Below are 24171 nucleotides of genomic sequence, written 5' to 3'. Positions count from 1 at the left end.
GATGAACTGCATGAAGCATTCAATGAACTGCATGATGAGTATGTGAATTCTGTTAAACAGTTGATAAGTACAAAGAAAATGCTTGAAAAACAATGTATGATTTGTGAACAAATGAAAAATGATCATAAGGAAATTGAGAATTTGTATGAACAACTGAAAAAGGATTCACATGACAAATCTGCAAGATGCATTGAACTTGAAAAACATGTTGCATCATTAAAATCTGATTTATTGAAGTTTGCTAGTAGTAAAGATAAACTGAATGTTATACTTTGCAACCAGAGACATGTTAATGAAAGATCTGGTCTTGGATATAACCCAAATAAATATGTTAATAATAACACTAGATGTGGTATTGGTTATATGCAAAACAGAAATGTCAAACATAGTCAGAAATCTGGTAGTTCAAGGAATATGTATGACATCTTTACTAAACCAAACAAACATTCATTCTTTGCTGGTTCATGTCACTTCTGTTGCAGAAGAGGACATTTTGTTTCAAATTGCAAATTTAAAAAACTAGCCAACAGAGGATGGAAACAAGTTTGGATAGCAAAGAAACAAATTTTTGACACTAACCTTCCAGGACCCAATTTAAATTGGGGACCTAAAATCAAATTATGATTGTGTGTTGCAGGTGTGCTTGACATCCACTAAGCATTCTTGGTATTTGGATAGCGGATGCTCAAAGCACATGACAGGAGACAAATCCAAATTCTTGTCCTTGACATTAAAGGAAGGAGGTTTTGTCAAATATGGTGACAACAATAGAGGAAAGATCATTGGTATTGGTGACATAGGCAATGAGTCAACTGCAGTAATAAAAAATGTCTTGTATGTAGAAGGGCTAAAACACAATCTGTTAAGTATCAGCCAACTTTGTGATAAAGGATTTCAGGTAAGTTTTTCATCACAATCTTGTATTATTGAGCATAAAGATGACAAAGGCATAAAGTTAGTTGGTGATAGAATTAGTAACATTTATATGTTAGATTTTAATTCTTTGCCAAGTACTATATGCTGTTTGTTATCTAATTTAGATGAGACTTGGTTATGGCATAAACGTATAGCGCATATTCATATAGATCATCTAAATAGACTAGTTAGTAAGCAGCTAGTTATAGGTCTCCCTAACAGGAAATTTACTAAGGATAGACTTTGTGATTCCTGTGAAAGAAGTAAGCTAGTTAAAACTTCTTTTCCCTCTATAGATATGGTCAAAACCAATAGGGTTTTGCAGTTAGTGCACATGGACCTTTTTGGTCCTGCTCAAGTGAAGAGCTTTGGAGGTAACCTTTATGGATATGTGTTGGTTGATGACTATTCCAGGTTCACATGGACATATTTTCTGGCTCACAAGAGTGAGGCATTCTCAACTTTTAAGAAATTTGCTACTTTGGTTCAAAACGAGAATAACCAGAAATTTATATCCATTAAAAGTGATCATGGAGATGAATTCCAAAATGATTCTTTTCAAACTTACTGTGAACAACATGGAATAAACCACATATATTCAGCCCCTAGAACTCCACAGCAAAATGGAGTAGTGGAGAGGAAAAATAGGTCTTTAGAGGAGTTAGCTAGGACTATGCTTAAGGACTCTAACCTACCTAAGTACTTTTGGGCAGATGCAATTAGTACAGCCACTCATGTTGTCAATAGAGTTCTCATTAGGCCCCTGCTTAGAAAAACCCCTTATGAGTTGTACAAGGGTAGAAAACCAAACATTTCCTACTTTAGAATCTTTGGTTGTAAGTGCTTTGTTTTAAACAATGGCAAAGAACATCTAGGAAAGTTTGACCCTAAGGCAGATGAAGGTATTTTTCTAGGATACTCTCAAACCAGTAAGGCCTATAGAGTCTACAACAAAAGAATAAAGACCATAGAAGAGTCAGTTCATGTAAAGTTTGATGAATTATTTGCAGAAAACTTGAACAAAACTTCTACTATGGTTGATGAATTTTTGGATGAAGTTGTAGAATCTGAACCATTAGAACAAACTGTAGCTGTACCTCCAACTAGAACTGACTGTATAGAACCCATAAGGACTGGTGATTTACCTAGAGAATGGAAGTTCAACAGAAACCACCCCATAGATAACATTATAGGGGATATCTCTAAAGGAGTTGCAACTAGGAAGAACCTTAGACAGTTCTGTAACTTTACAGCCTTTGTATCTCAGATTGAACCCAAAAACATTAAGGAAGCCCTATTAGATAGTGAGTGGATACTTGCTATGCAAGAGGAGTTAAACCAGTTTGAGAGAAACAAGGTGTGGAGTCTAGTACCTAAACCAGAAGGTAAGCACATCATAGGAACAAGATGGGTGTTCAGGAACAAATTAGATGAAAATGGAGTTATAACCAGAAACAAAGCTAGGTTAGTAGCCAAGGGTTATGGTCAAGAGGAAGGAATATATTTTGATGAAACCTATGCCCCTGTAGCTAGGCTTGAAGCCATTAGAATTTTATTGGCTTATGCGTGTATAATGGACTTTAATCTTTATCAAATGGATGTGAAAAGCGCCTTTCTCAATGGTGATCTCCAAGAGGAAGTGTTTGTTAGCCAAACACCTGGTTTTGAAAATCCTGATTTTCCTAATCATGTGTATAAGCTATCAAAGGCCCTCTATGGGTTGAAACAAGCTCCAAGAGCTTGGTATGAGAAGCTCAGCAATTTCCTCATTCAACAAAACTTTTTAAGAGGAAATATTGACAAGACCCTTTTCACAAAGACAACTGAAAATGATATCTTGCTGGTCCAAATGTATGTTGATGACATAATATTTGGATCTACAAAAAATAAGTTGTGCAAAGATTTTGAAAACTTAATGAAAGGTAAATTTGAAATGTCAATGATGGGTGAACTATCTTATTTCTTGGGATTTCAAATTAACCAAAGTAAGCAAGGCATTTTCATTAGTCAAACTAAATACTGTAATGATTTGATAAAGAAATTCAGTTTTGAAAACCTTAAGTCCATTGATACTCCCATGAGTCAAGGAAATTACTTAGACAGAGATGAGAAAGGTAAACCTGTAGATGTTACTAGGTTTCGGGGTATGATAGGATCATTGCTCTATCTTACAGCAAGTAGGCCTGACATCATGTTCAGTGTCTGCATGTGTGCAAGATACCAATCAAATCCTAAAGAGTCTCACCTTAGTGCAGTAAAGAGGATTTTCAGATATCTAGTAGGAACTAAGAGTCTAGGCTTGTGGTATCCTAAGGGATCAACCTGCACCTTAGTTGGTTACTCAGATTCAGATTTTACCGGAGGCAAACTAGACAGGAAAAGTACTTCTGGAACTTGTCACTTACTTGGAAACTCTCTTGTGTCGTGGTTTAGCAAGAAACAGACTAGCATTGCACTATCAATTGCTGAAGTTGAATACATTGCAGCTGGGAGCTGCTGTGCCCAGATTCTTTGGATGAAACAACACTTATTGGATTTTGGTGTTGACTTGGGAACTGTACCTATAATGTGTGATAACACAAGTGCAATAAGCATTACTAAGAATCCAGTGACGCACTCCAGGACCAAGCACATAGAAGTAAGACATCATTTTATAAGGGATCACTTTCAAAATGGGATCATTAAGCTTGAGTATGTCAATACAGCTGAACAGCTGGCTGACATCTTTACCAAAGCTTTGCCAAGAGAAAGTTTCCTGCATATTAGGATGAAACTAGGGATCATTGATCCTAGTGAGATCAGATCTTTGAACCCATTCACAGGACGCTTCTGGTGCTTGCAGTGTTTTCCAGTTAAATCAATTGGGTAATCGATTACCAGCTTAGTACATAGTTTACTAAATCGATTTGGGAATCGATTGCATTGGCCCCAGACTTCAACTTTCAGAAAAGTTTTTTTTAACCCTGCCCGAGCGTCGATTTGGAAATCGACTAGTTCACCTTTTCACCTTAAATACATCGATTTGGACATCGATTGAGTAAATCTGGAAATCGATTCACGATTTGACCGTTGTGACTCTCCTTTACTAGCCGTTACATGCAATAATTACTAAATCGATTGTGCTTCCCCAACAACGGTAACATAATCGATTGGAACATCGATTGACGCATTTGAGGGTTTAAAAAGGAACAGTTACCAATCGATTTCTTCACATTTCATCTCCAGATTTCTCAAATTATCTCTGCTTCATCTCTCTACTCTGTTTTCTGCAATCATTTTTGTTTACTATCTACACTCAAACACACATCATTACACTCATGGCACGTGTTAAGCAAACACAAACCCGAACTCCTTCACCATCTTCATCGTCAAGTGGGCGAACCCCTTCACCCCCACCAAGAATGTCTAAACGGGTTCCGATTCCCACACATAAGATACTTGCCAAGGATAAAGGCAAGGCTATTACTGTTGATCAAGGAAAATCCAAGAAACGTAAGGAGCCTCCGACTGAGAAGCTTTTGGCTGACGCCATGAAGGAAGTTATTTAGAAGAAGAAGAAAGCGGTTTCTTCTCCTCCTGAAAAGAAAGCTCCTTCATCTAAAGACAAAGGTGCAGAAGCTATTATTCCACCTGACTTTCTCAAAAGGAAAATCCATGAGGCTCAGACTCTGGATTTCGCTTATTTTGATTCAGAAGGATTCAGTTTCCAAGACCATGTGAGGTTTCATGGTCTTGAAAACTTTCTTTCATCAACTCTTGATACTTATCCAAGGTTAATAAGGGAATTCTACTCAACCTTCAAGCTCACGGAAAATGGATTCAAGGCTGAAGTTAAAGGGAAAAGGATCTCAATGTCCTTTGAAGATTTTTCAACACTGTCTGGACTGCCCTTTCACGGAAAATCTACAGATGGCAGTTCTGATGCTGACACTGCTGATGAAGGATGGGAAGCATCGTTTGATAGGCACACTGCTGTGAAGGATCTGATGATTGATGGCTTTGTCGAAACGATATCGCTGCCGATTGGTCAAATGAAGGTCCATCATCGGATGCTTATGTATACTTTAACCAGGATGCTAGTGCCCCGATCAGGAAACCATGATGTCGTCCAGAAGCTGGATATCCTACTGCTATGGGGACTGTCCAAAGAGCTCAGGATGAGCTGGACATGGATTGTGCTAAGACACATGATGGAAGCATCACAGAGCAAGCTGGTGCTGCCCTATCCACAATTAATCACCAAGATTCTGAGACATTTTAAGGTGTCACTTGTCAATGAAGAATCTTCCAAGACCACCCTTATTTTTGGTGAATCAATTGTCAATCAGATGCAATTGAAAAGGGTGCATGGCATTTGGATAAGACCGCTACCAAATGTGGAACAAGTTCAGCCTAACCCGCGACAACCTGCTGAGCCCGTACCAGCTCCTCCTGAGTACGTCGCAAAACTGCTGGAATTTATGGAAGTTCAAATGGCTCACAACGCCAAAATGCAAGAGTCACAAGCTAGAATGGAAGCTGCCTTGAAGACTCTCCAGGCATCTCTGAATTCAGTTGTTCAGGATGTTGATGCAATGCAAGCGCATTTAGGCATAAAGCTATCATTTGAAGATATTGCAGATATCGGTCGGCAAGCAATAGAGGAACCAAATCCAACTCCCCTAGATCGTTCTGCAACTCACGTTGAGGAGACACCTGCTGAGGGTAATACAACGGTCTCTACCTCTCCCTTAGATAATAGTGAGGACCAGCCCAGTTTAGGAGATTAGGTTTTTAGGTTTTTTGTTGTGTTGTATTGACTTGATTTTGTTGTATTCTTTTCTTCTATATATAATGCATTAGCACGTTTAATCATTACTCTCTGATATCCATTGCCATAATATGTTTAATCTGTTATATATGCTTATTTGTTGCTTTGATACACTGTTTTCTGACATCATTATCATCCCACAGTGCTTATGTTTACTAACATAGGGGGAGGAAATTTTTTTTTTCTGCCTTTTTGCCTTAACTGACATAGGGGGAGAGAAATTATTAACTTGTATTTTACACTGCTTATACTGCTGAAATTTGATACTCTGATGACTGATAATGACTCATTAAAATGACTCTGATATTGTTAAATAGCATGTGTACTTATGCTCTGATATTCTGATATTATGATCTGATAATGGTACCTATGATGCTACGAAAATATATCTTGTTGTTAATGTTATATCTTGAAATGCTCAACTCAAGTTAAAATTGTATGCTTGTCACTTATGCAAAAAGGGGGAGATTGTTGGACTTTAGTCCTCTTAATCCTAATTTTGACATAATTAACAAACATACAATGTTCATACATCATATGATAAATCTAACATTTGAACTGAGTAAGATTTCAGGAACAACAACCCAACCCTACATACTTGAGACAATTGCTTGGAACTCAAGAAATCAACAAAAGTTGGAATGGTTACTAAGCAAATCGATTAGGCAATTGATTCTGCAAAAGGGTTGTAACGAAACATGTAGTTTGTGGTTACACAATCGATTATGCAATCGACTGGCACAATCAGTGATAAAAATTGTGCAAGTCAGAGGCAACCTGATTTGTATGCTAATCGATTGGCACATCGACTGTGCACATCACAAAGACTCAAATCTGATTGAATAAATCGATTGAGTAATCGATTGGGCAAGTCACAGGGCCAATCCATTTTCTAGGCTAATCGATTGACAAATCGATTGCGTAAATAAAATTTCAAAAGTAAGATGGCCTGTGACAAACACAATCGATTGAACAATCCATTGTGAGAAATTCAATCATGACAAGTTTGGTATCAATCGATTAGGAAATCGATTGAGCTAAACCAACTGGTAAAGTCTTTTCAGAAACATACTACCAAATCGATTGGCACTCCGATTAACATGAAATTAGCTAAGTTCCTGTTTTAAACACAATCGATTGGCAAATCGATTGAAACAAATATTTGAAATTACAGGGAACTCTTAGTATATGGCCAAATCAATTAAGTGTATTTGTGAATCGATTATGTGACTTAGTGAATCGACTAAGTAATCGATTGGTTTGATTTCATTGTTAGAACAAAACATCTAACATCGATTATGTAATCGATTCATATATAAGTCTACATATAATTTTCTGAAAAGTGTATGAAAAGAATCGATTAGGAAATCGATTAGTTTAAATAGTTTCAAGATTCAAGAAAAACAAGACTTGCGATAATCGATTGGCAAATCGATTAAGCCCGTTTTATCACATTAATGAATCGATTGAGAAATCGATTTATATGTTGTTTTTCAGAAACTATATAAAGAGTTTTCAATCTTTTTCTATCAATATACTTTAGAACACTGAAGAAATCTTAAGAACTTTTTGATAACATTCTGATATTGCTTTTTCAGATCAAGACCAAAGATTATTCATAATCAAAAAGAGAGCTGGAAAAGAATTCTTGAGAGAAAAAGACAATGATCTCACAAACACTCAAATGAACAACCAGATTCTTGTGTGAGATACATTGATAGAGATTGAAGACAAACTCTGTACTTCTTTTATATCTTTCTGTAAACAAAGTTTTATAAAGAAACAACTGTGCAAAATCCAGTGGGAAAAACTGGTAGTTATCTTCTTGGGTGAGAGGCCTCATCAAGAAGAAACTTTGCTGTCATCTTGGAAGAGTTTGGATATAAACTCTGGGATACAGTGGCTGAAAGAATAGAATTGAGAGATAGAGTTTTAAGATTGATAGGCTGAGAGAGCTGGAACATCTGTAAAACACTCTGAGATTCTATTGAAATAAAGGCTGAAATCGTTCAATTTCGGGACTGGACGTAGGTCGTCTGATAGACGGCTGAACCAGTATAAAAATCTGTGTGTATTCTCTCTATCCCTTATCTTTTTACTTTCCATGCTAATCTTGTATGCGATCTATATTTCCGCTGTGTATAAATCTGATTAAATCTTACATTGTATGATTGTATGTTCGATCTTGATTGTATGCTAGACGTATTCTGTTTTCAGTATTGTTTTAATTTGGTAAAGACTATCATATTCTGTAATAACGAGGTCATAATAATCAACAAAAAGAGTAAAAAAATATTGTGTTTTTATGAATGCTGATGCGCGTCGTGCGCCCCAGGCGCAGGTAACACGCTCCAGGTGGAAATGCGCCCCTGGCGCAGAAAACGCGCTTCAGGCGCGTCTGGACAGTGTTGAACGGTTGGAAACGCGCCTCAAGCGCGTCTGGCGCGCTCGAGACGCACATCATCTGATGTCCGACGTATATTGCATTTTTCACCTCTTTCTATTCTGAATTTAGTTCCTGTGGCTTCATGAAGGTTGTAGCTATGGATCTTAGCTTTCATTTGCACGTGGTTGGACTCCAATTGGACATCTACAACTCCAGATATGGATAAAAGACTCTACATAGGTCATGTTGATTTCTCACCAAAATTTAGCACTGCACTAAAACAAAACGCTGAAAAATCTCCACTTAATCAAGGAAATAAAATTTCATTAAATCAAAGAAATAAAATTAACAAAATATATCAAATAACTCCTTAAATTAACTAATGGTTAAAGATAAATACGACTAAAATCAATGAAAAATATTCATATGATGAAGAGTCATCACACATGCTTGAAGCATAGGGTTCCAAAGGTTCTCAAATGTCCTATAGTTGGCTTCTTACCACTCCAAATCTTCTTTGTTACTTTCTCAAGCATCCTTTTTGTTGGACACTAATTCAAAATATAGATAGCGGTTGATGTAGCCTCACCCCAAAACCTGTGTGGTAATTCCTTTTCTTTCAACATACTTCTAGTCATGTCTAGGATGGTTCTGATTCTTCTTTCAGCCAGTCCATTATGTTGAGCTGTGTTGGGGCAGTCACTTCATGTTCAATCTGATTTCTAACACAAAATTCCTCAAACTCATGTGATGTATACTCACAACATTCATTTGTCCTTATCACTTTGGCAGATTTCCCACATTGCTTTTCAACATTCACTTTGAAATTCTTGAATATTTCAAGTGCTTCATCTTTAGTTTTTATTAAGTATATCCACAACATTTTACTAAATTCATCAACAAATGTTATGAAAGACTTATTACCTCCCAGTGATGGCACCTCAAATGGTCCACATATGTCACTACGAACCACTTTATGACAATCCTTGTCTCTTGCTTGCACTTGCGATTGGAAAGAGTTTCTTGATTATTTCCATGTCATATGCACATCACACACCGTTTCAGGAACATCAATCATAGGAATGCCATTCATTATCTTCTTTGTTCTTAGTTGTTGCAAGCTTCTAAAATTCAGATTGCCAAACCTTAAGTGTAAGACCCATAATTTTAAAGTACACTTTATGTATTTTATATATTTTGGATTTTGACTCGGAGGTTTTTAGCCAAAGTTAATAATATTTTGGAGTTTATATGATCAAAAAGTTATTTTGAAGCCGTTTAGAATTACTCGTCGATAAATACATTTAAATTAAGTGCGGAGAATCCTTTACGTAGAAATTAATGCGTTACGGGTGAAATGGTAATTTAACAAATATCTAGATATTTTAGGATATTTGTTAAGTTATATTTAATATATATATATATATATATATATATATATATATATGTTTGGTTGGAGGGAAAAAGAAAGGAAATTAGAAGGAAGGAAAAGGAAAAGAAAAGGTTATATAAAGGAAAGAAGGAAATAGAAAGGAAGGAAAAACAAAGAAAGGAAAAAGAAAGGAAGGAAAAACTGATTTTCCATCGTCTTCTTCCTCTGTCCCGCGGCCAATTTCCCTCCTTTCTCCCGTTTTCATTTTCGTCGCTTTCTTTTTTTCAAAACTAGTAACCCAAGGTTGGGTGAGAGTTAGAACAAAGGTTTCGCAACTCCACTCTTCCTCTTTGATCCGAAAACGAAGAAAAACGGTATTTGATCGGTATTAAGAACGGGGAATCTCTTAATGACTTATTTAATTAATGTTGTTTGAAAGTCGTTTCGGTAAATGAGTATTAAGAATGGGGAATCTCTTAATATGACTGTTTGCTTAACGTTTTGTTTTGAAAATCATTAAGTTAAATCGGTATTAAGAACGGGGAATCTCTTAATGACTTATTTAATTAATGTTGTTTGAAAGTCGTTTCGGTAAATGAGTATTAAGAATGGGGAATCTCTTAATATGACTGTTTGCTTAACGTTTTGTTTTGAAAATCATTAAGTTAAATCGGTATTAAGAACGGGGAATCTCTTAATGACTTATTTAATTAATGTTGTTTGAAAGTCGTTTAAGTTAAATGGGTATTAAAAATGGGGAATCTTTTAATACCTCGGTTTACTTAATGTGTATTTGAGGAAAATGTTTAAGTTAACTGGGCGTTGAGAATGGGGAATCTCTTAATGTCTCGGTTACTTAACTATCGTTTTTGAAAATCGTTTCGGTAAATGAGTATTAAGAATGGGGAATCTCTTAATATGACTGTTTGCTTAACGTTTTGTTTTGAAAATCATTAAGTTAAATCGGTATTAAGAACGGGGAATCTCTTAATGACTTATTTAATTAATGTTGTTTGAAGGTCGTTTAAGTTAAATGGGTATTAAAAATGGGGAATCTTTTAATATCTGCATTTGCTTAACGATTGTTGTGAATGGAGTCTGTGTATGCTCATGCATTTCATTTGGTAAATTGTGTCGACCCGTGATAGGTGACACCTTGGTAAACTGTACGGACCCGTGATAGGTTGTACGTTTGCGATTTATATTTTAGTAAATCGTGTTGACCCGTGATAGGTGACACTTCGGTAAACTGTACTGACCCGTGATAGGTGGTACGTTTACGATTTACGTTTTTGGTGAATTGTGCTGACCCGTGATAGGTGGCACCTAGGTAAACAGTACTGGTCTGTGATAGGCGGTACGTTTACGATTCCCGCTTTTTCTTTTAGTAAATCGTGTTGACCCGTGATAGGTGACACCATGGTAACTGTACTGACCCGTGATAGGTGGTACATTTACGATTTACATTTTTGGTGGATTGTGCTGACCCGTGATAGGTGGCACCTCGGTAAACAGTACTGGTCTGTGATAGGCGGTACGTTTACGATTCCCGCTTTTTCTTTTAGTAAATCGTGTTGACCCGTGATAGGTGACACCATGGTAACTGTACTGACCCGTGATAGGTGGTACATTTACGATTTCCGCTTTTTCTTTTAGTAAATCGTGTTGACCCGTGATAGGTGACACCATGGTAACTGTACTGACCCGTGATAGGTGGTACATTTACGATTTCCGCTTTTTCTTTTAGTAAATCGTGTTGACCCGTGATAGGTGACACCTCGGTAAACTGTACTGACCCGTGATAGGTGGTACGTTTATGATTTACGCATTTTAGTAAATCGTGCTGACCCGTGATAGGTGGCACCTCGGTAATTGGTACTTTGGCCTGCGATAGGCGGTACGATTATGATTTACGGCCCTTCGAGGAGGGTTTTGGTTTGGAATTCCGAGTCCATGCATTTTGGCATATACGCATTGCATTAGGGTGCTTGGCACGCGAGTCGTGGTTGATTTGAGTTTTATGATTGAGTGATTTGAATTTGAGTCGTTGTGGTAATTGCGTTGATAATGCTAAGTGTTATGTGTTGATTATTGTGTGTAAGTATGATGGTTTTCGAAATCCCATTTGTCGTGGTAATCGCGTAGGAATTGCTAAGTGTTAAGTTGTGGACTTGAGTTGGAATGACTTGAGTTAATTCATGAATTTTTGGAAAAATGATGAGGGAAATCGATTTCCCAATCGATTGGATGAGTTGCAGGAAGTTCACCATTTTGACCTAATCGATTTGCCAATCGATTGTATAAATATATCTTTCAAAATCTTTTAAGAAATCGATTTGGAAATCGATTGGCAGAGAGGCAGGAACTCAGCAAAACTGCCGAAATCGATTTGGAAATCGATTTGGCAACACAGGGACTCATCAAAACTGACAAAATCGACTTAGAAATCGATTTGGTCATGCAGAAACTCAGCAGAACTGACCAAATCGATTTGGCAATCGATTGGCTCAGCAAAAGTCCTTATTTTGAGTTAGATAATTGATTGCTCAATTGATTTATCAATGCTTTGGTCAGTTATGTATTACTTGATGTTTTGAGAACTTTATTTTGATTGCATTTTTAATTGGCAAGCAATACATTAACTTTTCGCATATTGAAAATCCTGTTAAGGTGCATGCTTAGTTGAAAAGTTATTTTGAGCATTCACAAACTAAATTGTTATGTGTTAACTGTTATTTTCGGTTGGTGACCCTTTACAATTATTGTGGAAATCTGGGCTTTGCCCTCAGATGAGAATCAGGACGATCCTACCGGTTCGTACCCTACGGATGGGAATGGAGATGGGAACGCTCGACTGCAGCTACGTTAGGAGGATCTCACGGGGCGCGTGGAGATCACTCAGGGTGTTTAGTTGTTTTGTAAAATGATCATACTAGGTTGTCACAGAGGGAACGAATGTCTTTCTTTTGGGTTGCGTTTATTTTTAAACTGGAAGACTGTACTACTTTTGTTATGAATATATTTTGAATTCATGGATTGAGAATTTTTCCGCTGCTCGTAAATTCTGTTGACTTATTTGTCGTTGTGTTACGACTTAAATAATTATCCAAATGTGTGTTACCTTATTTATTTCCCTGTTTTATTTTAATTCCTTTTGAAAAAAAAAATACACTCACGCTTTGAAAAACGAGGCGTTACATTAAGTGCCATAGCCAACTCTCATCAACTGAACTCATTGCCTTCAAGCATTGGATGTCTACATCTTGCATGTTTATGACAAAAGTTATGTTCTTTGACAGAGGAAGCTTCAATGTCATTCTCTTTTATCCATAATACATTTCTAGTGAATCATTCTTCATCATCACTTGAAACCCCTTTTGAATCAATTGGCCTATACTCAACAAATTGCTTTTAATTCCTAGCACATACAACACATTCTCAATCACTAATGTTTTTCCATTCCTTCTTATGATCACCATGTTTCCAACACCTTCAGCCTCCAATGTTTTGTCATCTGGAAATCTGATTTTACTTCTTCTTGATTATTCAATGTCCACAAGTCATTCTTTGTGACTGGTCATGTGATTGGAACAGCCAGTAACAAGAAACCATAATTGAGATTGAGAAGGTTCTTCATTTGTTGTAGCCATCAACAAGATTGTGTCTGAACCTAATTCATCTTCTTGTGCAACACATGCCTCATTCTCATCATTCTTCTTTAGTTTGCCTTTTTCAGCCCAACATTCATCAGCATAATGCGCAAACTTCTCACAATTATAGCATTGTACCTTCTCACAATTATCAAAGTTTTTTTTTTATTTTCCTTTGAATTTACCACTTGCACCTCCTCTTTTTGATGAAGATTCAGATTATCATCATACTTCTCGGACTTGCCTTTATTGTTCTTCTTCCACTTCTTTTTATGATCTCCTTTCTTATTTATTTGTGTTGCCAATGTTTGATCCCTAAACTTCTCTCCATTCATCTCATTCATTCTCAATTCTCTTGCTTCTAATGTTCCCTGCAATTCCTCAAGACTCATGGTTAAAATGTATTTTCATTCTTCAATGGCACACAATATAATCAAATCTGGGATGCAAAGATCTTAAAATCTTCTCACACATCTTCTGTTCAGAAAGTTTCTCCTCACAACCAACCATTTGATTTGTGATGCTTCTTAATCTTGAGATTAAATTTGATACTTTCTCTTGCTCCTCTATCTACAGCAATTTGAGTTGCCTCTAAAGGGTTTATAACTTCACTTTCTTCACCTTTTCTACTCCTGAATACTATTTATCAAGGATGTCTCAGGCTTCTTTTGCAGTTCTTGCTTTAGAGATCTTGTCAAAGTTGGTTATATCAAGACATTGATGAAGAATGAATGTAGCTTTGAAATCTTTCTTCTTGTTTTATCTCAAAATTGATCTTTGTGCTTATGTTGGATTGTCTCCTATATCATCAAACCCTTTTTCTATGATCTCAAAGACTTCTTGAAATCCAAATAAGGCACGCATTTCAACTCTCCATCGATCCCATCAAAGTGTGGCATATAAGCTGGAAAATTTCCACTGCTTGCACTTAAAATCATCCTCCCTTCATTTGTGGCCAAACTTATATAGTTTCACATTTTTGTCATTATAAACGTTGATTTTCAAGCAACAATAAGAATTTGAGTTTTCCAACTACACTAAGCCTAACCTAGAAGCTTATATGCCACACTAGAAGCTTATATCCACCAAGGCCAAACTTAGAAGCTTAAAATAATCTATTTGACAAAACACAACAAACAAACTTAAACAATCCATGAAATCATGATTTTTTTATAAAGAAAAGTGTAAAACCAAACCATTACAACTATACAAGATTCGACCTACCAATGAAAATGAAAATGGAGGAAATAAAACTCACCCACTAGATGCAATCTAGCACTACCAAGCAAGAAACAAACTTTTCATTCTCCTCGAAGTTCTTTTCAAGTTTACCAAGCACCTCCTAAAAATCTCATGTCTTTAGATCCAACGTCTCTCCCTCATGCTACGATTTTAGAAAAGAAGGGAAGGAACGACTTTCTCTCCCAAACTCTATATATCTCTTTCAAAAACTTAGTAAGGTAGTAAGATGAAAATAAAATGGATCCCTCCTTCTTCTTCTTGCTAATCTCGACCATTCACCATGAAAGAGATGGGAAGTATATGTTTTTTCTATTTAAAGATTCTCCAATAACTTGTAGCCACAAGATTTGAGTAAGGGTATTTAAATTCTGTATACTAAATTCTAACAATTATTCTCTATGACACCTAGTTATACTCATATCACATCACTCACTTCTAAGTCAATTTTATTAAAATGTCGATTTTCGCCGCAATCCATTTGACAGATGAATTTAATAGTAACGTGTGATGTCGTAAAATATTTGTCGATAATAGTCACATGTATTCAATAAAATTATTTTTTGATGAATAATTTTAACCGGGTCTCCAAAAATATTTTTAAAACACATTTACTAACCCATCACTTCTCATTTAATCCTTCTTACACAAGTCCTTCTAGTCCACACACAAAAAAGGATAGTTAAGTGACTCATTTTGGTTCTTACAAATTCTTATTACATAGTAAGAAAATATCTTGATATTTTTACTAATCGTTCATTAAATTATTAATATCCTAGAAAAATATCTAGATATATTTTTACTTTATGTTACATCATGTTGCTTAGTCTCTAAGTGTGTTCTTAAAAGAATCTCATTCCGCCCACGATTAAATTATAAAATAATTCTACTAACTACAACTTTTTAAAACTTCACGAATAAAGTTTCATTCGATCAAATTTTTATTCCTTAACTTAGAAAAGTATAACGAGATCAAATTTTCATGATTGTCGATATATAAAAACTCCCAGTTAAATTTTGGTGCCATTCGGAGTTCGTCAAAATTTAAACATTGGGTATGCCTTATCTATTTTCTCAAAAATCAACATAAAGTCATTTTTGAAGTTTTGAAAATGCCAAGAAATTTATGTAATCATTTAACATCAAGGAAACATCCGAACAATTTTTTATAGATTAATCTGCAAATCAAAAACACTTACAATAATTTTCCAAACAACAAACAATGAAATCGTTAAATAGACAAAATAATAAACAACATAAGACACAATTAGATAGTAAGCCATAATTCTTGCTATAAATTACGATTCTTACAGTCGTGGCCTACTTGCTTTGGAGCATCATTCAGAGGCTTTGGAAGGACATGAATGAACCTGTGTTTTCAAATTCATCTGACTTGTACATTGATTTCTGGATTAAAACCCAACATCATGTTCATTTGATTGTTAAAGAGACTAGTAAACCATCAGGTTTTGGGAACATAAGAATACTAGTATTGAAACTACTTTGAAGTAGGGGTTGGAATAGGCTGGTCTGAGCTAAGCTTTGCAATTTTTGAGTCTGGTCTGTCAAATACAAGGCTTAAGCCAGGCCCATGGCCTGTCATAGACTTATTGTTTAGGTTTGAGTCTAGCGTTGATAAAAGTCTTGTATGACTTGTTAGCCTACTTAAAAGCCTATTTCATTTTAGCATTTTGGAATAAGTAATCAAATATATCTTTAAATAGATTAATAAGTTCATATGTCAATGAAATTAAGTTCTATTTTGATATTTAACATGACATTTTGAAGAATATGACTTTATACACATTGTATTTCAATTCTATTTTATAATAATACATTTAAATATGTCAAAAATTAAAGAAGATTAATATGCATAAATTACTAAAAGATGAATATCTAACAAAAAAATCAAAATTTAATATAATATTTATAGTAGAAAAAAGTTATTTCTTATATTTATTAAATAGGTCGGTCTAATAAGTCTAAAAGACTTATTGTGCGCCCTGTAGCTTGGCTATTTTAACTAAATATGTTTTTTCAGAAGTTTTGGCCTTGTTTGTTTAAAAGAAAAGTTTGGCTTTGCTTGGACCTGCCGTTTGTGCAATCTACTCAACCATATCTTCAACCTCTCTTGAAAAAGGTCCACTCTCTCCTCCATCTTTCTGATCGGAGTACCTCTCTTCATCAAATCTTTCATGAAGTTAATTGTAGTGTGTATTTTCTTTCAAAAGAATGCTTGTGTGCCTCTCTAAATTTATGTTTCTTTATTGAGTTTTCAAATTTATTAAATAGCATTATGCATATTGAATGTAAAGGGTTAAGTCATTCGTCTTCTTCTAATGATTGTAAATGATTGTAAAGGGTTAAGTCCTTCTTCTTCTTCTTCTTCTTCTTCTTCTTCTTCTCATATTGATTCTCCATGACAAATTAGTAATATTAATTAGGGTTATGTTTAGAAAGAAAAAAAATAATAAATACATCTAGTAAATTGAAAAAGAACTTATATTTAGAGACATATTTTTTTGTCAATGAGTATTTATAATTAGGGACAAATGGAGTGACTTATAATATTAGAAGAAGAAAAAAAGTGGGCAAAGTTGCACTTTGTGGAGCAAATGATGTGAAAATGTGGAAAGGCAGGCTACCTTACCTAGATTTGTCAAAACGAGCTACTCGACCTATATAGGATTGGCCCTAATGGGTTGTGGATTTCATCGGATTGGACTAAATAACCCTATTTTAATATGAGTTGATAAAATACTACTTGAGTCTGTCCCTTGATGGGTTGGGAGATGGGCGGATAAGCTGCACATTTTTCATAATATTTTTTTACTCATTATATTTTTAAATTCTTTCGACTCTTTTAATTTCAAAATTTTCTTTGGTATACTACTTATACATTAAGTATGAATCAATTTGAATTCCCAATTCCTTTCATGCCCATTTAAAAAAAAGACTTAATTGCAGTTTTAGTCCCTCTATTTGTACTGATTCACGAAATTGGCCCCCCTATTTTAAAAGTCGATAGTTTTAGTCCATCCATCTGATTTTTTAACAAAAAAATGATGATGTGAGATATTTTAAATAACATGACATATGATACGATGATGTAGAGTGATTAACACCTATGAAATTGAAATAAAACGCCGTGAAAACTTATATTTCAATTTTGGAAATTTTGAATTTTTTTTCATATTTTGAATTTAATTAATGACATATGAATAATTAATGGATCTAGATAGTTCTATATCATAAAAAAGTATGTCACGTCATTTAAAATATATTAAATCGTCATTTTTTTAGTTCAAAAATCTGATAAAGGGACCAAAACTGTCGACTTTTAAAATAGGGGGACCAATCCCGTGAATTAGTATAAATATAGGGACAAAAACTGCAATTAAGTCTAAAAAAAATTATGGTTTACTGATTATACATAAAATTAACTAAAACTCAATTCAAAATTTTCAAAACAAAACACAAATTAAAATAAGTTCAAATTGTCCAAAACTTAGAGATATCATCTAGCATAACACAAATGAAATTAGATTTGTCTAAAATAACCAAAACTCAAACCAAATATAGTGCTAAATAGTTCTAATGTGACTCTAAAATAAGTGTTTTTAGACTCCTTTAACAATGTTCACATTTTCTAAAGTGTTGGATAATTGTCTACTTAGGAAAATAAAAAAATTAATTGTTAAAAATATATAAACAACTAAAGATAATATAATATCACATACGTACACACGCACGCGCACACACACACACATATATAAAAGCTAAGTGGGTTGGTTATCTTTTGAACCTTTTTTATGCAGACATCTTTTACTATTTTATTTATAAAAAAATTGGTTATGCAGGATTCGGGCTACCCGGTACCCATATGGGCTAACTCGAATGGATAACTGATTTATTTGGATCAGGCTAAAAAGCCGTGAAAAAATCTGGGCTAAAATTATTAGGCTCAATCCCTGTGTTTTAGCAAGATGGCCTATTCGGGCTAACTGGTCATAGCATTTGGGCACATGTTTTTAGCTTTTTAGTTTGGTATTTTAAAAGCTCTTTATAGCTTAGATTAATATTTTTAGCTTGTTTCTAAACTTTGGGTCGAATTTGAATTATAATTTTATTATTTGCATTTTAATTTTATTATTTATATTTCGACTCGTCCTCGCTCTGTAGGTCATAACTTGAGCTCTGGATATCGGATTAGCACATATGAGCAGGCGTTGGAAAGATAAAAATATGAGCTACAACTTTTGAGTTGGTAGGAAAGACCAATTCCGAACTTTACTGGGCCGAAATTGCAAATTTCATAATCTTGATATTTGTAATAATTTTAATTAGCGAACCACTTGTTATTAAACCCTAAATCCTAAAGTCCAATAACAAGTACTATATATTGACAGTTTTGTTTCTTTTCTAAGACGGAAAAAAATTAGGATTCAAATTGCTACAAGAAATAAACAGTTTTATTTTAATTTAATGGAAGGCTAATTTTATAAGATTAATCCATGAGTTCAGAGTTTCATCAACACCTTGAGATTCAGGTTACACTGCCAATTTCTATTCATGATTCTATTCTTGTTTATTTAATTATATTGATATTTTGATTGCTTAAATTGAATTTCAATAGGATTGATTAAATTTATTTGACAAAATTTGGTTTCGGTTTCTAATTTAATTGAATTATAATTTTGCGACGCTTGATCGTTAATTATAATATTTTGATGATTGTGATGCTTAATCCAATCAAAGAAACCAAATTCACATAGGATTGATTACGCTTGTCTGATCAATTCTATAGTCAAATAAGAATAGAATCACAAATTAAGAATTATAAATTAGGATTGATTTTTACACCAATTCTAAATATGATATTTTCTAGGAAAATGGTACACCACTAAGACATGTTTAAATTAAATTTTGAAATTAAGAAAATGTATCATTATGTTTACATGTTGTGTGGTTTTAAAATTTGGCATGCTAGACTTTGTCATGTGAACAAACATGTGATTTCAAACTTAAGTAACTTAGGTTTAATTCCAACGTTATCTTTAAATGATTTGAAAATTTTGATTTTTGTAGTCAAACCAAAATAAAAAATAGTTCACATAAATTAGTAATTAGAGAATCATAGCCTTTAGATGTAATACACTATGATATATGTGAACTTGATGAGACTTTAACTAGAAATAGAAAATATTATTTTATCACTTTTATTGACGATTGTTCTGATTATACTTATGTATATCTAATGAAATATAAAGGTGAAGCGCTTGATATGCTTAGGATCTTTGTAATTGAAATTGAAGATCAATTTAGTAGAAAGATTAAGAGATTTCTTAATGATAGAGGAACAAAGTATGATTCTAGTTTATTTAAATAGTTTTATAAATTGCAAGGAATTATACATGAAACTACTGCACCATATTCGTCTAGTATGAACGGAAAAGCTTAAAGGAAGAATATAGTTCTTACTAAACTAATTGTTGCTATTATACTAACTCTGGTGCTGCATCTCATTGGTGGGGGAAATTATATTGATTGTTTGCTATGTTTTGGATAAAGTTCCTAAATCTAGAAACAAAACATCTCTTTATGAGATTTTGAAAGAATAAAAAAAGACAACCGAACTTGTCATTTTTTCGAACTTGGGAATATCTAGCTTATGTCAGAATACTCGATCCAAGCGAGTTAAACTCACCTGTAGAGTCTATGATTGTATAATCATTGGGTATGAAGTAAACAACAAAGAGTGCAGGTTTTTGACCTAAATGTGAAAGTGATCATATAATCAAATGATGTTGACTTCTATGAAAATAAATTCCCTTCGAAATCGAGAAATAGTGGGGGCAGCGTACCTAGTCAAGTTCATGTGACAAGAAGCGCTGAAAGCAACAACCAAGGCGAAATAGAAACTCGAAAAAGTAAGAGAGTAAGAGTTGCTAAAGATTATGGACCCGAATATATGGCATATTACTTAGAAGAGGATCATGCAAATCTAAAAGAACCTATGTCATCATTAGATGCAGATTTATGGCAAGAAGCTATGAAAAAATATTCCCTTTCAAATTGAGAAATAGTGGGAAAGCGAACCAAGTCATGTTCCTATGATGAGGAGAACTGAAAGCAAAAAACAAGACGAAACAAAACCTCGAATAAGTAAGAGAGTCAGAATCGCTAAAGACTACATACCCGATTTTACGGCCTATACTTTATAAGAGGATCTTGCAAATCTTCAAAAAGTTTTGTCATCTTTGGATGCATATTTATGCAAATGGATGTCAAAAGTTGGAAACAGTTTTTTATATGGTGACTTGGGAGAAGAAGTCTATATGGAACAACCAGAAGGTTTTGTGATTCATGGACAAGAAAACAAGGTTTGTAAGTTAGATAAATCTCTATATGGTTTTAAACAAGCTCCTAAGCAATGACATAAAAATTTGATAACTTGATTATATCGAATGAGTATAAAGTGAATTAAAGTGATAAATGTATTTATTACAAATCTGAAAAATGGCATTTTCACTACCATATGTCTTTTTGTAGACGATCTACTCATATTTGGTTCAAACATTCATGTTGTAAATATTATGAAATCATTGTTGTGTAACAAGTTTGATATATAAGACCTCAGAGAAGGGAGTGTAATCCTTAGAATCAAGATTACTAGGTCAAAAAAGGGAATTTCTTTGGATCAGTCTCACTATGTTGAAAAGATCCTAAAGAAATACAAATACTTTGACTGTAAACCTATTTGCACATCATATAATCCGATTGTGAAACTTTTTAAAAACACTAGTGAAGGTGTTAGAGAAACTGAATATGCGAGCATCATTGGCAGCCTCAAGTATGCCATTGATTGTACTAGACCCAACATTGCCTACATCGTGGGACTATTATGCAGGTTTACCAGTAGACCTAGTATGGAGCATTAGCATGCTATCGAAAGGGTCATGAGATACCTTAAAAGGACCATGAGTCTGGGATTACCGTCCTTGAAGGATACAATGATGTTGATTGGAACACATTATCAAATGACTCCAAAGCAACCAGTGGCTATATTGCCTCAGTCGCATCTTGGAAATCAAAGAACATAAGATATAGACTCAGTCCACTATGGAGTCTGAAATGATAGAACTTGCTACTACTAGTGAAGAAGCGAGTTGTTGAGATGCTTGCTAGCTAAGATCCCTTTATGGGAAAAACCTATGCAAGTTGTGTTGATCCACTGCGATAGTACTGCAACTATTGCAAAGATTTATAATTGTTATTAAAATCGTAAGAGACGAAAAATATGTCGTAAGTACAACAATGTTAGAGAGTTACTTTCTAAAGAAGTTGTTATAGTGGATCATGTACGCACTGATTAAAATTTACCAGATCATTTGACGAAATAATTAGCTAGAGAGAAAGTCCTAAATACATCCAAAAGGATGGGATTATTGCCTATAGAGTCACTCATGATGGTAATCAGGCCTAAAAGATGGGAGGTCCCAAAAATTAGGTTCAATGTGTAATAACAAGTCGTGAGGTGATATGAGATGAACATGATATTATAAATCACAGAAGCATGATTCTTGAAGTGATGATAGGATGAGATGATAGAAACTCTTAATGAGATCAATACTCTATGTGGAGTAGAGTACCTAGCTACAAGAGTACGCTTTATAGAGTCACCTATGTGAATGTGGAAGTGGGGTCGTTTCCTATGGAATTTTGAGCCAGAATTCCTAAAGCGTTCACTATACTGAGATACACGTACATGACCATAAATGCACATGCTTTTGAGAATACACCCAATGAAAAAGTTGTGGGTTTAATGTCCGAGATAGAGTCCAAGACTACGAGTCATTCTTGTTGAATTTTACTTTAAGAACATTTTTTTAATTCAAGTGGGGGATTTTTGGAACATAGACTATGTTAGTGTGTGAATTTAAACTTTGTTGAAGTCCCACATTGGAAAGCTCTCAAATATAGAGTAGTTTTAACTCTATATATACTAAAGTCCCACATTGGACATTTAACATATGTGGGTTTGCTTCCACCACTATATAAAGAGTGTCAAACTCTTATGAAAAACACACCAAAGTTGGATGTAATTCCTTACTTTATATTTTCTCCCCCTTCTACTCAATGAACTTCCGAGTCACTTCTCCCATTTCTTCCTATCCCTTCGATTTTTGAGTGGTCCTAATACCTTGCTCTTTTTAGAGCGGTTTATACCATAGTCCTTTCTTTTTTGAGTGGTCCTAATACAAGTGTATTTTTAGAACGTTTTTGTGTTGTATTCCCTTCAATTTTTGAGTGCTCCTAATACCATTATCCTTTTATAATGGTTTTTGTGCCATAGTTCTTTCGATTTATGAGTGGTCATAATACCATATATCGAGTGGCTTTAATCGTCATATTGAGAGTAGCTTTAACCGCCATATTGAGGGTATAATTCTATAACAGTGTAATAAAACTCCGATACAATTTGTCTAGGTTATTTTATCCTGGGAAATTGATGGTTGATATTCTGCCTTGCACGGTTTTGGTAGTATCGCGAAACATCTTAAAGAGAGCGACTTAGTCCACGACTGAACCCATTAATATCTTTGGTGACATAAATTTATTTTGAACCAGTTTTTCACAACTCAAAAACAACAATAAATATGTACAATGTACTACTCTTGGTACTAGTTTGTAGACATCAAGACTTGCAATCTCTCAAAGAGTCCAAAATTGAGACCTTTTTGTTGCATACCTTGCAAACTATACTTTCTAATGCTCTAAACTTTGTAATCCTTTAAGGAGGCAAAATGTGAACAAGACTAGCTAAGCATACAAGTAAATTCATGTTGCATATTTTATTGTTTCACAATTCTTTCATTTGATTGTGATATGTTATCAAGTAATACACATGACAAATGTTTGTCACTTATCAATTGACTAAAAGATAGTTGTTTCGAGATCAACTAATTAAGAGTGATATGTGTATTTAAATGTGTGTTTCCTGAATATATATATATTTCACAATTAGTTATAATTTACTATAAAAATTATCCACATGACTATTGTTACTCACCGATCAATTAGTTAAAAGACTATTATTCTTGAATTAATTAATTAATAGAGAAATATGTACAATACAAATGTAACACCCCGTTTTTCAAAGCGAGGGTATATTTTTTTTTTCAAAAGGAATTAAAATAAAACAGAGAATTAAATCAGGAAATGTCTTTGGATAAATAATTGAGTCATTATAATTTACAAGCAGCGGAAAAGTTTCTCCAATTATAAATCCAAAACATTTACACAACAACAAATGGTACATGGAACCCATTCAAATAAGAAGTCAAACTGACAATATTAGTATAAGTACAGTTTTCCAAACTAAGAATACTCCAATCCAAAAAGAAGGACACCTAGTCCATATACATCATCCTAATCTGATCATCCTACCAAAAAGCTATACACCCTGAGTAATCTCCACGCGCCCCGTGAGATCCTCCTATCGTAACTGCAGTCAAGCGTTCCCATCTCCATTCCCGTCCATAGGGTACGAACCGGTAGGACCGTCCTGACTCTCATCTGAGGGCAAAGCCCAGATTTCCACAATAATTGTAAAGGGTCACCAACCAAAAAAAATAACAGTTAACACATAGCAATTAAGTTTTTAAATGCTCGAAATAACTTTTCAACTAAGCATGCACCTTAACAGGATTTTCAATATGCTAAAAGTTCATACAATACTTTGCCAATTAAAAATGAAAGTAAAATGAGGTTCTCAATCTCCTAATTAACACATAAC

The sequence above is a fragment of the Cicer arietinum genome, chromosome 4, assembly GCF_000331145.2.
Source record: "Cicer arietinum cultivar CDC Frontier isolate Library 1 chromosome 4, Cicar.CDCFrontier_v2.0, whole genome shotgun sequence".
In the NCBI taxonomy this organism is placed as follows: Eukaryota; Viridiplantae; Streptophyta; class Magnoliopsida; order Fabales; family Fabaceae; genus Cicer; species Cicer arietinum.
This window is presented reverse-complemented; position numbering follows the sequence as displayed.